The sequence below is a fragment of the Podarcis cretensis genome (assembly GCF_951804945.1).
Source record: "Podarcis cretensis genome assembly, chromosome: 4".
Lineage (NCBI taxonomy): Eukaryota > Metazoa > Chordata > Lepidosauria > Squamata > Lacertidae > Podarcis > Podarcis cretensis.
In genome coordinates, this window is record NC_137173.1 from 59,070,556 (window position 1) to 59,086,679 (window position 16,124).

Genomic DNA, 16,124 nt, shown 5'->3' on the forward strand with positions numbered 1-16,124 from the left:
GAAGATCTGTTCCCACACAGTTGGCTGGTCATATACTTGATTTGATGCTTATATTGGACATGATTTAAAGATGAACGAGCTAAGGATGGGCCTCTGACAGATTATTATCTAGTGAGATTTAGATGTATATCAGGCCTGGGACTCTGCAGGAGTGGGAGATAAGATGGTCCATTTCTGGAACTTGATGGATCCAATCGATATTCTGAAAGCTCAAGGTGATTTTCTAGCTGATAGGACTGGCAGTTCTGTGGATGCTCTGGTCTGACTCTGGGATGAGTCAGGACATGTGCAAGATGGTTGACACAATCATTCCTAGGCATTCTCTCAGATAGAGCTGAAGTTAATGAAGTGGTTGAGTGAAAAGCTGGAAGCAAAGAAATAGACCAATTTTGACCAATTTCTGGTACATTTTGCAGTTTAAGTTATTTTGCTTCTGTTTTGTCTTGGTTTCCATAATTATAGATGTGGTTCTGACTCATATTTCCTTCCTTTTCAGTCTTGCACTAAGTTTGAAATGTTGTGTTATAGATGTAGACTTGCCATGGACAAATTCAATGATATTTGGAAACCATTTGCATAAACACTGTATTAGGTAAAGTTCAGTATGCGTATAATAACAGTCTTGTAATTTTATGTGTTCTTTCTTTTTTCTCTTTCTTCTTCTTCTTTTGTCTTATAATTCTTGTTGTTTTTAATAAAGAATATTTTTAATAAAGAATAAAGTTTGAAATGTGATATTGCAAACTGGCATGTTAATCCAAAAAACCCCTGACCATGTCATGGAAATGACACATCTGAAGCTGCTCTTAGACTGCTCTAGCAAAACGTTTTTAAAAATCTAATACCAGGAGTCATTGTCTCCAGGTTTTTATTGGTGAAAGTGTTCTGAATATTAATAGGTTTTTTTTGGGGGGGGGGGTTAGAATAATGTATGCAAGAATGGATTTGACCACTTTTGCTTTAAATCTGCTGTTATAGGGCATGGATGAGTGGATTATTCTTCCCTCATCCAATGTGAGAATGCTTAAGGAAGTCTCTTGTGAACACTTTAGAATTTTGCAACTGTTTGTCCCTTGTGTGGAAAAGTCCCTTCATTTTCCTTCATCTGAGTTGTGTTTTGATATTGCAACAACAGATGTCGAGTTCTGTGAAAATGTGATGCCCTTACATCAGGGGTAGGCAACCTAAGGCCCGGGGGCCGGATGTGGCCCAATCACCTTCTCAATCTTGCCCACAGACAGTCTGGGAATCAGCGTGTTTTTACATGAGTAGAATGTGTCCTTTTATTTAAAATGCATCTCTGGGTTATTTGTGGGACATAGGAATTCGTTCATATCCCCCCCCCCCTCAAAAAAAAATAGTCTGGCCCACCACATGATCTGAGTGATGGTGGACCGGCCTGCGGCTGAAAAAGGTTGCTGACCCCTGCCTTACATCATAAGATACAAAGGTATCAGAGGAAAGTACTATGTTTACCTTGAATATAAATACTTATACTCACCTTGACTATTTATACTTCTAGAAATTGGAAATATATTAACAGTTGAGAAGCACAGAATAGCCAGGGACATCTGCTGTGATATCACCATTGTCTCTCCTCTGTACTTACCAATCCATACAAAAACCATTATACGTATAATGTAAGAACAGTTGGAGTTCAAGGCTCCACCTAGCACTTTTTTCTCATCACTTTCTTTCAATTGTTTGTGGAATTGCTTTTCTACCAATTTCTGGAGCATTCCTTTTGAACAACATTGGCAAGACTCAATCCGTTGCTTATGAAGGAACAGGGATTGCATGCCCAGGTGCATGAAACATGCAGCCCTGGGGGGGGGGGCAATTAGAAAACATCAGTGTTGGGTTGAAATAGGCCACGACCGTGTTGATTACAGATGTAGGTAGGTTTGAGCAAAGGCACTGGGTATGTATCTGGTATCAACTGGCTGAGAAGGAAATGTTAAGAGGGAGGCAGTGCAAAACAAATATCGTCAGTAGCCTCAGCACCCACTCAGACTGGGAGAATTGCTTAGCCAGCCCCTTGACCACCACCTTGACCACCACCTGGTAATCTGACCCAAATTGGACCCTGGAATTATGAAATTCTCCTGCACAGATATATACTACCACCAGAATGGGGAACAATTCCAGGGAGGTTAAATCATGGATAATCCCTTCCTCCTTCCAGGGTCTTAGCCATGGTCTGGCACACCACTGTCCCTTAAAGTAAACCCTCAAACCACAGCTACCTGATGAGTCCAAGTGTACCTGAATGTCCTGATGCGTGACCAGCCTGCCTGCCCAAAATCAACCCCTTGTGTGCCTGCAGGAATGACTTCCACACCCACAAGTCCTCCTTCATTGCTTTGGTAATATGCAGTTGGGGGTGTAATGTGAGTGCCCCTGCAGCAGGCAAAGTTGAGTTGGCCCAGGAGGGATTGTATCTGCCTCAAGGTTGTCTACTTTTGCAGCAGAAGCTTTGCAACCAGTTCCCTAAGAGCTGCACACTGCGCAAGAGGTCTCAGGTCAAGGCTGACTTTATTAAGGACTGGCGAACCTGGTTGATGCCAGTCTGTGACCCTGCCCCCTGCCTCCTGATTGGCCTGTTTGAATAGGCTTTTTTGTGCAAAAACTGTGTGGCCTCCAGAAAAGGTCCCAGCATCCCCCAGTAGCCATGCAGGAAGGAAGTGGCCCCAAGCTGCATTGATCCCCAGGTAAGTTAATTGTCCACATAGCCCATAGTAATAGTTCTATCACTGTCACCCCATTAATCTTTCAGTAGAAAACCGTTGCCTCTTTCCTTCCCATAGAATGCTGTAGATTTTGGTCATCCTCTCATGGTGCTTACACAAATCTGTATTACCGTAAGCCAGTAAATCTCCATTATTGGAATTTTAAACCCTTTTTGATGTGCTTCACTCAAGCATTCATTAGTAATTGCCTGAATATCTTCCTATTGTTCAGTGGCATTTTAGGCTATTCCATTCTGAGTATTAAAAGGAGAATTTAGCTGATTATCACTATGAAACAGTTCCCAATGTGAAATATAGTTGTGTGTGTGTGTGTGTGTGTGTGTGTGTGTGTGTGTGTGTAGTGAATTTGCACTTTTAAAAGAAGACTTCAGTTTTGCAGAAGTCCAAAGAAGGTGAAATGGATGAACAGTGAAACTAGACCTTTCCAAGAGAGTAACCTTTCTTCTAAGTCAATAAATAGATTCCTGAAATCCTTCTGTGACAGTTCTGGGACTGCAGTCTGATATTAATGCCAATGCTTGATGTAAAAGTGTAGCGGGGCAGAATTGCAGTCACAGCAATGCAAATGTTTAATTTCAATGAAGTAATTAGACTGACTCAGATAGTTACTTTGGAGTCACTGAATTGTAAATTGGCTCAAATTTTTGCCCATTGTCCATTCCAGACAAGCGTCTCATATCACTACATAACTGAGTCTCCTTTGAATATTTATGAATGGCCTCCTGTTAAAAAAGAAGAAGAACTGAAATGGCCGATATAGTTCAAATGAATAATGGAACTAATAAGTAAATAAAACTTACCCATTCAAAACACATCCGAGACCACATAACACCGGTCTTGAAAAACACTGAGTTAGGTGGACCAATGGTCTGACTCAGTATAAAGCATCTTCTGTTTTTAGCTGGAGATTCTCATACATGATATGCAGAGGCACTTTCAATTCAATTCTCAAACCTTTATTGGCATATATTCAAGATTCCATTAAGGCTCAGTACAATAAAATCACTCAGCAACATCTGCATCTAACACTTAAATTAATGTGGTATAACACTCATGAATCCTCACTGCGTGGTGCAGAAACTTCTAAAGTTGTGTACCTAGGAACTGTAGGATCTCACACAAAGGCCTTGCAGTGGAAAAGGAAGATAAGCAGGTGAGCAACCTACCATTCCACTCACGCTCACCAGATGCAAAGGCAGTCTCTGTGAAGAACCTCTCACGTTAAGAAGTTTCTGACTGGTGTGGCTTCACAATATACTGATTAATTGCCATTAAGGAAATGGCACAAAATCTCCCTTTTTTCACTTACACTCACTTTGCTGTTGTTCTTTTAAATAATAATAATAATAATAATAATAATAATAATAATAATAATAATAATTTATTATTTATACCCCACCCATCTGGCTGGGCCTCCCCAGCCACTCTGGGCGGCTTCCATAAAAACCAAAAATACAGTAAAATATCACACGTTAAAAACTTCACTAAACAGGGCTGCCTTAAGATGTCTTCTGAATGTCAGGTAGTTGTTTGACATCTGCTGGAAGGGCGTTCCACAGGGCGGGCGCCACTACCGAGAAGGCTTTGCTTCTCACAATGAGGGAACTGCCAGAAGGCCCTCGGCGCTGGACCTCAGCATCCGGGCTGAATGATGGGGGTGGAGACGCTCCTTCAGGTATACTGGACCGAGGCCGTTTAGGGCTTTAAAGGTCAGCGCCAACACTTTGAATTGTGCTCGGAAACGTACTGGGAGCCAATGTAGGTCTTTCAAGACCGGTGTTATGTGGTCTCGGCGGCCGCCCCCAGTCACCAGTCTAGCTGCCGCATTCTGGATTAGTTGTAGTTTCCGAGTCACCTTCAAAGGTAGCCCCAAGTAGAGCGCATTGCAGTAGTCCAAGCGGGAGATAACCAGAGCATGCACCACTCTGGCGAGACAGTCCGCATGCAGGTAGGGTCTCAGCCTGCGTACCAGGTGGAGTTGGTAGACAGCTGCCCTGGATACAGAATTGACCTGCACCTCCATGGACAGCTGTGAGTCCAAAATGACTCCCAGGCTGCGCACCTGGTCCTTCAGGGGCACAGTTACCCTATTCAGGACCAGGGAGTCCTCCACACCTGCCCGCCCCCTGTCCCCCCAAAACAGTACTTCTGTCTTGTCAGGATTCAACCTCAATCCATTAGCCGCCATCCATCCTCCAACCGCCTCCAGGCACTCACACAGGGCCTTCACCGCCTTCACTGGTTCTGATTTGAAAGAGAGGTAGAGCTGGGTATCATCTGCATATTAATGGACACCCAGTCCAAACCCCCTGATGATCTCTCCCAGCGGCTTCATATAGATGTTAAAAAGCATGGGGGAGAGGACGGAACCCTGAGGCACCCCACAAGTGAGGGCCCAGGGGTCTGAACACTCATCCCCCACCACCACTTTCTGAACACGGCCCAGGAGGAAGGAGCGAAACCACTGTATAACAGTGCCCCCAGCTCCCAGCCCCTCTAGACGGTCCAGAAGGATGTTATGGTTGATTGTATCAAAGGCCGCTGAGAGATCCAGCAGAACTAGGAAACAACTCTCACCCTTGTCCCTAGCTCGCCGGAGATCATCAACCAGCGCGACCAAGGCAGTTTCAGTCCCATGATGAGGCCTGAATCCCGATTGGAAGGGATCCAAATGGTCCGCATCCTCCAGACGTACCTGGAGTTGTTCAGCAACCACGCGCTCAATCACCTTGCCCAAGAAAGGAAGATTTGAGACTGGGCGATAGTTGGCCATACTGGCCGGGTCTAAAGATGGTTTTTTAAGAAGCGGTTTAATGACCGCCTCTTTCAGCGGATCTGAGAATGTTCCCTCACAGAGGGAAGCATTCACCACCCCGCAGAGCCCATCGCCCAGCCCTTCCCGGCTTGCTTTTATTAGCCAGGATGGGCAAGGATCCAGGAGACAGGTGGTTGGTTTCACGCATCCAAGCAGCCTGTCCACATCCTCGGGGGTAACGGATTGAAATTGATTCCATGCAACTTGACCAGACAGAGCTCTAGCACTCTCCCGCCCCGGCACTGCTCCCACGGTGGTGTCTAGCTCCTTCCGAATATGAGTGATTTTATCTGCAAAAAACTTTGCAAAATCGTTGCAGGAGATCTTGGGGTCTTTACAAGGCCCCGGTGGTAAAGGTGGTTCCGTTAAATTACGAACCACCTGAAAGAGTCTCCTGCTACTATTTTCTGCAGATGCAATAGAGGCGGTGAAGAAAGTCTTCTTCGCCGTCGCTATCGCCACTTGGTAGGCTCGACGTTGAGCTCTAACCTGTGTCCGGTCAGATTCGGAGTGAGTTTTTTGCCACCGACGCTCTAGCCGTCTCAGCGATTGTTTCATCGCCCTCAGCTCCGAAGAAAACCACGGAGCTGTCCGGGCTCCATGCAATCTGAGAGGGCGCTTCGGAGCCAGACAGTCGATAGCCCTGGTTAACTCCGCATTCCAGCGGGCCACCAGGAAATCAGCTGAAAGGCCATCAACATGGGATAAAGCATCCCCTACCACTCTCTGGAAACCATTTGGATCCATTAAGTGGCGGGGGAGGACCATCTGAATTGGTCCCACCTCCCTGTAGAGGGGAAGGGTCGCGGAGAAGTCCAGTTGCACCAGGAAGTGATCTGACCATGGCACTTCTTTTGTTTCACTTTTACTTAGTGTCAGATCACCCACGTCACTAGAGGTGAACACCAGGTCTAAGGCATGTCCATGACTATGAGTTGGGCCAAACTTATTCAGGGACAGCCCCATGGAGGCCATGCTTTCCACGAAGTCCCGAGCAGCCCCTTGTAAGGTCGTGTCGGCATGGATGTTAAAATCTCCTAGGACAACCAAACTAGGTGTCTCCAGGAGAAAATCTGCCACGACCTGAAGCAGCTCAGACAGGGAATCCTTGGTGCAGCGGGGAGGTCGGTACACCCAAAGGAATCCTGTACTGCCCCTATTGCTCAACTTCCAGAACATGCACTCAGAAAACTGGATCTTCCCAGTAGGACGCCTGGTGCAAGCTAGTGACTTCCTAAAAATCACTGCAACCCCCCCTCCCCACCCACATGACCTGGGTTGCTGTGCGTAAGAGAAACCTGGTGGGCAAGCAGCGGCAAGGACAGGCCCATCTGCTTCCTCCAACCAGGTCTCTGTCACACATGCCAGGTCAAATCCTCCATCCACAATCAGGTCGTGGATGGCAGTGGTTTTATTCATCATTGACCTGGCATTACACAGCAACACCTTCAGGTCATGTAGGTTTCTCCTGTTGATTCCAGTATCCATCTGGTCAAGGCCAGACCCGGAGGCAGGGATAGTCTTCAAACAACGACTAAACCTGCCTCCTCGGTAATGACATGGTCTGGTCTTAGCGTAACTCCACCTCCTGCCCATGATCACCGAGATCGGATGTCCCAGTGCTTCCTCCCCTGTGGAACTTGTCCGAGCCATCGTGTTGGCTGGGGCCCCACTCCCAGGCAGCCCTGATCCCGCCCCTTAAAAACAAAACACAAACTATACAGAACCAATAAAACAACAACAACAAAAAGAAACAGAACAATTATACTAAAATTAATCCCCAACTAAATATCCATCCCACCCACCCCCAACAATGGAAAAAAGGAAAATAAAAATAAAAATAAAAATTTAAATTTAAATTGCCACCGACTGCTTGAGGACATTTTAAAGCACATTAACCACCTGGAACAGGGAAGAATGGCAGAACATTTCCCACCCTTCCCAAAAAGTTTGTTCCAAATAAATGCCTGGGCCACGCCCCCTGGGCCAGCTGGAAAAGGCCCTGGAAGGGAGCAGGCCCTGCAGTCCTTAAGACATCCTAAGGCAGCCCTGTTCAGGGAAGTTTTTAATCTGTGATATTTTAGTGTATTTTTGGTTTTTATGGAAGCCGCCCAGAGTGGCTGGGGAGACCCAGCCAGATGGGCGGGGTACAAATAATAAATTATTATTATTATTATTATTGGTTTGAGAACTTTACCTCAGTCTAAGAACGGAATCCGAATGGCAGAAGGGCACCAGTGGTGGGAGACCTCATTAGGGAAAGCAGGCCTCGGTTTAAGAATGGTTTTGGTTTAAGAATGAACTTCTGGAACGGATTAGGTTCGTAAACCAAGGTACCACTGTACTCTGGTATTGAGCTACAACCTTTCTGGTGTAATCATATAGGTACACACACACACACACACACACACACACACACACGAGTTAAAAATAAGCTCAGATAACTGCTAAAGGAAAGAATGAAAAAAAATGACATCATGTGCACACACACAAATATTGGAGACATTGAAATAACTGCCACACAGGAGCTGAAAGCCTGGGGTTTTTTGTTCTTCCACAATTTGTCCAGGATTTCAATATAGTGTTATAGCAATTCCCAGTAATGTCAGTTACACAGATTTGGGGCCATACAATAGCATGTCTAAGTTCTTGCACACTGTGTGTGTTTGGGGTGCAATTAGAGGCGCAGAATGGGCCTGTGGATTGTATGCAATATGCGCAGAACCAAAAAAGAAAGAAAAGAAATTAATAACCTTCTGCATTTTTAAATTAAGGCAACCCTAGGGGTTGTTTAAAATAAATTGGGATTTTAAGGTATACGAGGCAAATTCCCTAGAACGCTGCTAGCAAGTTGATTCACTGAGAATTGCACAGCTAAATCAGGAGCTATCCTCACAGTTCAGTGGAGCGCAGCTGTTCTCTAGGGATGCCAGTATCAAAGGCAGCTTTATGGATGGGGCCAGGCTGCAAAAATAGCACTGATCAGGATGAGAGAAAACAATGTGGGTGTGGGTGTTGCTACTTCTGTTTGATTCTGCTCCAGGTATTTGGGGGAACCTTCCTCTACCAGACTCACCTTCTTTTCTTTTTATTCTTGTTCAAGGAGTATGTCAGGGGAGCAACTAACACTCAGTGTAAACAAAGCAGTGCTATATTTCCTCCTTCCTCTCCAACCACACGTGAAACCCTCTTAACAATACTATTTCTTTCTGGAAGGGGCGCCTTCAGTCCTTGAGCCTGTCAGGATCTGAATGGCTCTCTGCACCACAGCTCAACTCCTCTAGTAAGTCAGAGCCACAGTTGACATTGAATGACTCCGAGGCGTGTTGTGCTGAGACCATCATGAAAAGAACCATCATGAAAAGATCTCCTGGAGGTTTCAGTAGCTTTTGACAAGAGTGCAGTTGCAGACGATCTGACCAGATCTATTCTTAGATGAGCTGGAAAATTGTGAAGGAAAAGAAATGGAAAAACTGGATGAGGACTCATACTTGCAGCCTGAAATACAATCTAAGTTCCTGAAGGCATATGTAACATTGGTAGGGTGAATGCATGTGTGTGTTTGTGTGTGTGTATGGTGGGGGGTGGGGAACCTTTTCCAGCATAAGGGGGGCAATCCCTCATAGAGGACCTTTCAGGTACATGTGCCAGTGGTGAGTAGGGTGAGGGGCAAAACTGACCAGAGCAATGGATATGATGTCTCTTTCTACAGTAGGTTAGTGCTAGCTTGCAAATGTCAGAGGTTTCTACACACACCATCTCTCCATCCTACATCTGGCAAGCAAAAAGGCATTATCACAGTTCAAGGACACAGCCGCCACCCCCCACAACCTTGGTTTTGGGAGATGGTTGGTTCAGACATTAAATCAAACCATAGTTTTGCATTATATCTGAACCAAGCTCCTGGTCGATACATGGAACTAGTTGCACAGTTATGACCCATACAAGCAGTATTTCCAGGATTTGGAAGAAGATGAAGAATGAGGAGGGTCCTTCTCTATATCCGTGGAATTTGGTTGTGATACGAGAGAGAGTGGTTGCACCCAGATTGTAGAACTGGCTTCCTCAGGAATGCCTGGCTTCAGCTGCCTAATTAAGACATTTGATTGGTTTATCTTTATATAAACAAGTGCGGGCTTCAATGCAGCTCATTTTAGATGATCCTTATGTGCTGTGTAATTTGTTTTCATGATATATTGTTCTTTTGATGTAAATCATCTTGAACATCACTTTTACTGTGGAAAGGCAGCGTTACTTTAAATTGTTAAAGTAATCAAATCTTTGGCACCTTGCAAGCCAACTCTCTTTTTAGAGTTGCAACTAAATAGCTCTCTCTCTCTTTGCATGCTTGTATGTGGTTGACTGCATGCATGCAGCTTTCAAAACGTAAGAAAACAGTTCCACTTTCCTGTTTCTCAGTACAATAATAATAATATTTTTTACTTATATCCCACCCTCCCCAGCCAAGGCCAGGCTCAGGGCAGCTAACAAGCAATAATAAAAACAAGTTGAATGAATACAGTGGTACAGTGGTACCTCTGGTTACGAACTTAATTCGTTCCGAAGGTCCGTTCTTAAGCAGAAACTGTTCTTATCCTGAGGTGTGCTTTTGCCAATGGGGCCTCCCGCTGTGCATGCACCTTCGGCACACAATTTTCATTTGCATCCTGGGGCAAAGTTTGCAACCAGGAGCAGCAACTTCCAGGTTAGCGGAGCTTGTAACCTGAAGCCTTCATAACCAGATGTACCACTGTAGTGACAATAGAAAGAAATAAAGAGTTTGGGAAATATTATTTGAGGGTGGTGAATAGAGAAATTGAATGGAATAAGATTTAGTTTGGATTATCACTCAGAGGTATGCCTGATTAAAAAAAAATACACTGTCAGAGCTATACAAGCAAATAGAGTCTATCACATTTCTGTGGAAAGTATCCTTAGATCCTGGCTTGTGTCCAGCTCATGCATCTGTGATGGCTTTTGATGTGTGCATCCAGTAGTACTAAATGTTTTCTTGCGGGGGGGGGGGAGTAATGCAACATGAGACCATTAATTGACTTTGCCCACTGTCCAAATAAAGAATTTCAGTATGGATTTGATTCAAGTAAATGCCCAAGCCAATGTTTTATCTTGTTTGGATCACTTTGCTCATCCCTCATCAGAAATGAAAAAGTGAATTGATTGCTTCTGCCTACACTGCTTCATTGATCTCCTCTGTCCCAGTTGCTGAATTGATTCCTCTGTCCCCTCCCTGCAGCCACCTAGCTATGTGCCTCCTTTGCTTTTGTCATTGGCAGCTTCAGATCGGGCAGGATAGCTTTGGTCCTCCTTTCTGCTAAAATGTCAGCTGTGATTAATTTTGCTGACATAAAAAAATGTTCCTGAGCCTAGGGATTACCACTGTGCAACATTAATCACATATGTAAATGTTTGCATGCTAGGGGTTTAATTTTGGGGATTACTCAGATGAAAGATGTAATATAACTAATTTACAAGACCCTTTATTTACTGAGCTCACACAGACAGCTTGACAGCGCTTAGGACTGGGCTTTTAAAAGTGTAGTGGATGTGCTGCCATTTTGAAAGTACCCCCAAATCATTTGAGTCTCAATCCAGAGAAGTGCTGTCAGTTGCTATCATTTTCAAATCAAATAATCCTGCGGCAGAACATGGTCATTTTTGATAATATAGTTAGGTCCTCCACACATTTGTCTTGGCCTTAAGCTGAGATTCTAACCCTTTGATGAATATCATGTTTGAAAACAGTTCTTCTGCTGGAGATTTTCCTAAACATTCAAAGTCCACACTTTGTGTTAGCATTTGGATGAAGGATGGTATACAAGCTTAAAATGGTATACATTTTTAGAGGTAGACAGGCATGTGTCCAGAAAAGTGGCCTTAAAGTATATTAAGTAATATGATCAGTACATAAATAATGCCAAACACATCTTGTATTTAAGCCTGGCTTCCATACTGATACAGTGGAACCTTGGTTCTTGAATGGCTTAGTTGACGAACAAATCGGCTCCCGAACGCCAAAAACCTGGAAGTAAGTGTTCCGGGTTTTTGAACGTTTTTCGGACGCCGAATGTCCAATGCGGCAGTCGGCTATTGTTTCCGGGGCACCTGCACCAAACTGCAGCCACACCTTGGATTTTGAACATTTTGGAAGTTGAATGGACTTCAGGAATGGATTGAGAACCAAGGTACCACTGTATATGCTTGAGCTCTTAAAAATGATCTGTCCCCAAACTGAGAAATATTTTAAGAATATGGGTGGATCCCACATAAGTATGATGTTCAAAGAGGGGAGAAGTAGCAATGCCACTACCATTCCTGCATTCATTGCACCCAGGGGCTACTTACCAATAGTGCTAGACAAATATGAGATAGGGAACAACCATTGTGGAACTTTGTAATAGCGGGCAGCACTAAGGTTCATATTTCTAAGAAACCATAACCAGTGCCATGTTTCTAGAAAAAGAGGTACCAGAACTCACCATGAATCCCTCCCTTGTTCTCTTATCATGGCAATGGCGCCCACCTAAGAGGTGCCCAAACTGAGTTCCGGTGAGTTCCAGCTGAAAAAAAGCCCTGACCATAACCATATTTTGAAACTTCTCTCTCTGCATTTAATGAACATGCAGATGGTTGGTGGCCACAGGCTTGTGCATCCAAAGCCAAACCAAATAATCAGAGAAGAACCACATACAGAAGCACAGCTTCTGCTTTGTATGCAGAAGGTCTCAGCTTTCATCCCCAGCATCTCCTGGGAGAGACCCTTAGACCCTCCCTCAGACCCTGGAGAGCCATTGCCAGTCTGTGTAGATAATACTTAGCTTGATGGACCAATGGTATGACTCAGCGTAAGACAACTTCCAGTGTTCCTTCCTATTTTAAACACATGAATGCTTGTCTTATTAGGACTACTGTGGAGTTTCGCATGTCTGTCAGGAGCGCTCTCCTCTTAACTTTATTATTTTTTCAGCTTGAAATGTTCATACAAAAGCACAATAACCATACAAGCCAACATTTCCTTTGCCTAGGAAATCCTAGGTAACTTTGCAGAGACCATACACAAAGAATAATCATCTAAGCAAATTGCTGGGATCAGGAATGCCAATTTGATTAAAACTGGCAGCAGGGGGTGGGCAGGTAAGCTCCGCCCTGCATAATCGATCACAGGATGCGGCATATGCACACCATTTGAATGGCAATGCCCATTAACTTTGTGACAGGGCTCAGCCCCTAGGAGTTGGCTCGTATGGATGGGGTGAGGTACACTTTAACAAAACAGGCCTTTTGCAGCTGACTTTATTTATTCTCAGACTTGCCAAATGGAATTCTTATTGAAGGTCTATATTTTACATGGAAGGGATCTCATGATAGCGATATACAATTAAGGAACCTATTTTTTGCTTGTGTTTTCTTTGCTGTATTTAGCATGCTTCATATCTGTAGTGTCTACAAGCATATGCACGTACATCTAATTAAGATCTGTTGTTTACGCTGAAGTGTATTTTTTCTCTAGCTCCTGCTTATCTTTCATTTCTAGCTTCGCTTTGATGAGGAACACACACAAACAACAGTATAAATAAATCCTCCCCGGAAATAAAGAACATTATAGCAAGGTGATTATAGCCTCTCTCTCTGGTGTGCTAGTTTGTTGCTTTTTAGTATTTACTTGCTAGAAGTTTGGGGGGTTTTATTTTTTAAAAAAACCATGATATAGTACACTGAAGAATGACAGGTCCATCTCTATGCGAAAGACTAAATGAAAACAAATCTGGCATCAGAAATGTCAATATCATGAAAAAAGTGAGGTGATCCATTTCAACATCCCAAAACACTCTGTAAGGTGACCATTCAGCAACCAAGGAACTTCAAAGGAAGAACACAGTGTGAAACTGCTCAATTGCAATTCATCAAGAAGTTCACATGTGGGTTAAATTGAGACGAAGGAAGCATTTTTATCACACTACATGTATTAATTAGCTAACCATACATATCTATGACTTTCTTGTGAACGATTCTTTGAGCCATTACAAGTGTTGGTACAGTCATCTCAGCAAATTATCACCAATCTGTTACTGTGAAGGGTATACCTATTTAACATATGTTCAAACTCTAATTATCTTTGACATTAATTTTTGCCAATCCACTTTCACCTTATCCATTTCTCACTTATATGAATACCAACTAAGTTTTTGCTTTGTGAATTTGATGAATTGGCTTGGAGTCCACAAACACTTATGGCAATAATACTTGCTGGTCTTTGTGACTTTTACTGAAACACATTGCAAAGCAGTTTGCAAATAAAACATTAAAATTATTCATAAAATACAGTGGTACCTCGGATTACAAACGCTTCAGGTTACAGACTCTGCTAACCCAGAAATAGTACCTCGGGTTAAGAACTTCACTTCAGGATGAGAACAGAAATTGCATGGCAGCAGCAGGAGGCCCCATTAGCTAAAGTGGTACTTCAGGTTAAGAACAGTTTCAGGTTAAGAACAGACCTCCAGAATGAATTAAGTTCTTAACTCGAGGTACCACTATACAGTTAAAACATTCAAAACTATGGGGTGTTTTCCTCAATGTTTCTAGTAGTTCTGCATGTTAACACATTAAGCATTTACACAGCTTCCCCCCCCCCTCCAAAAAACCGATAAGATTGTAGGCAATAAGTATATCATGCAAATTAGTAGTAGTAGTAGTAGTAGTAGTATTTCAAATCCCATCCTTTTCCCTTGTGGGACTCAAGGTGACACTTTTTTACTATGGGGTCTAAAATCAATTGATGAAAAAGCAGAACAGAACATCAATGGCTGGCTAATTAAATAAATAATCATTCATGAAACCTTTCTGTTTCTGTTTAGATACATAGAGGCACACATACTGGGAGCTATCCATTTTTACTTTAAGTTAGGGTTATGACAAGAAAAGCAAGCATGATAAAACAGGGCAGGCAACAGCCACAAACTTGATTCACCGCATTTACTGAACTCAAGAGATCTATTCTTATCCTGGACTTTCAGCTGCCATATGCAATATATGTGTTGCTTCTGTCTAGATGAAATAACAACCACCAAGCAACGGAGCTGTCTCAGTTCACAAACAGCCACAAGACATATTTCTTTCTCCATGCTTATTTTGTCCATTTTAAATTAGCTTTCACACAGAGAGGCTTTCAGTAAACCCTATATAATGCACACGCAAACCTCCACCAACAACCTGAGAAAATTTATCTTGCCATATGTACTGACTCCTATCATGATTTACTGTAGCTAGTTGCCTGTTTCTCAATAATTTGCTGCTTTGTTTAGGGACAGAACCAAGTTTCAGATTGTCTGTGTGTGCTCAAAATTCACTTAAAGCAGAATGCTGTATTAGATGAGCCATGGGTCTGATTCAGCAGGCTCTTCTAATGTTCTGTGGCCTGGATAGCTCAGTTGGTTAGAGCGTGGTGCTGATAATGCCAAGGTTGCAGGTTTGATCCCTGTACAGGACAGCTGCATATTCCTGCAACACAGGGGGTTGGACTAGATGATCCTCAGGGTCTCTTCCAACTCTACAATTCTATGATGCTATGATTCTATAAGATGTTGCTGAACTACAGTTCCTATCATCCCTGACCACTGGCTATGCTAGCAGGGCTAATGGGAGTTGGAGTCCAACAACATTTGGAGGGCCACAGAGCCTCCTGGATCAGAACCAATGGCCCATCCAGTCCAGCATCGTGTTCTCACAGTGGCCAACCAGATGCCTATGGGAAACCAACAAGAAGGACCAGCACACTAGAGCACTCCCCCTTTTGTCGTTCCCCATCCCTGACACCAAAAGCCACAAGGCTTTTTGGATAACCTGCCATTTAAAAAAGAGGGACTCTAAGGACTTGCACACACTTTTCTGTTTGCCCTGCCACTTTCTGCAGAACGTGCTCTTTAGTGCTCACTTCAATCCAACCTCAATCCACAGAAAAACAGACTGACATTTACTCTGATACAACAATAAAGAATGGGTTTTCCTGTGGGAAAGCAGCAGGACAAGTGGAATTCTGGATGAGCCCTTAGATCAGCTCCTCAACAGGGTTGTGCGTGACCTCCCCACCTCAGAAGGAGGATGGGGAATCCCCAACATAGAAGCATATTACATTGCCAACCATATAATCCCATATATACTAGAAGATGACAATGGATACACCTAGAGAGGGACACAATTGAAAATACCTATACCACAGCATACCCGCTCCTCCCAAACAAACAAAGGAAAATTCCCACAACACTTAACAGGTACACACAGACCATGCTCAAAGCATGGAAAACAGAAATAGGCAAACTATCCCCAACCCCATCCCCACTAATCCCCCTGGTGTACCACCCATTATTCCACCATGCAGCACAAAACCTCCAGATAAAAGCCTGGCAAACCAAAGGCTTATATCGCCTAATAGACTTTTATAAGAATAACAAACCTTTGTCAACACAAGAAATGCAAGACAAACTAGAAGACACCCAAATGTCCTGGTTAACACACCACCAATTACGTGTCCTCTTAAACAA

At 43.6% G+C, this 16,124-nt stretch overlaps 1 long non-coding RNA gene across 1 annotated transcript in view; it reads right to left on the reverse strand.

The window, feature by feature from the left end:
* Positions 1–16,124, reverse strand: part of LOC307215344 — a 551,858-nt gene that overhangs the window by 112,128 nt on the left and 423,606 nt on the right. The window lies entirely within an intron of this gene.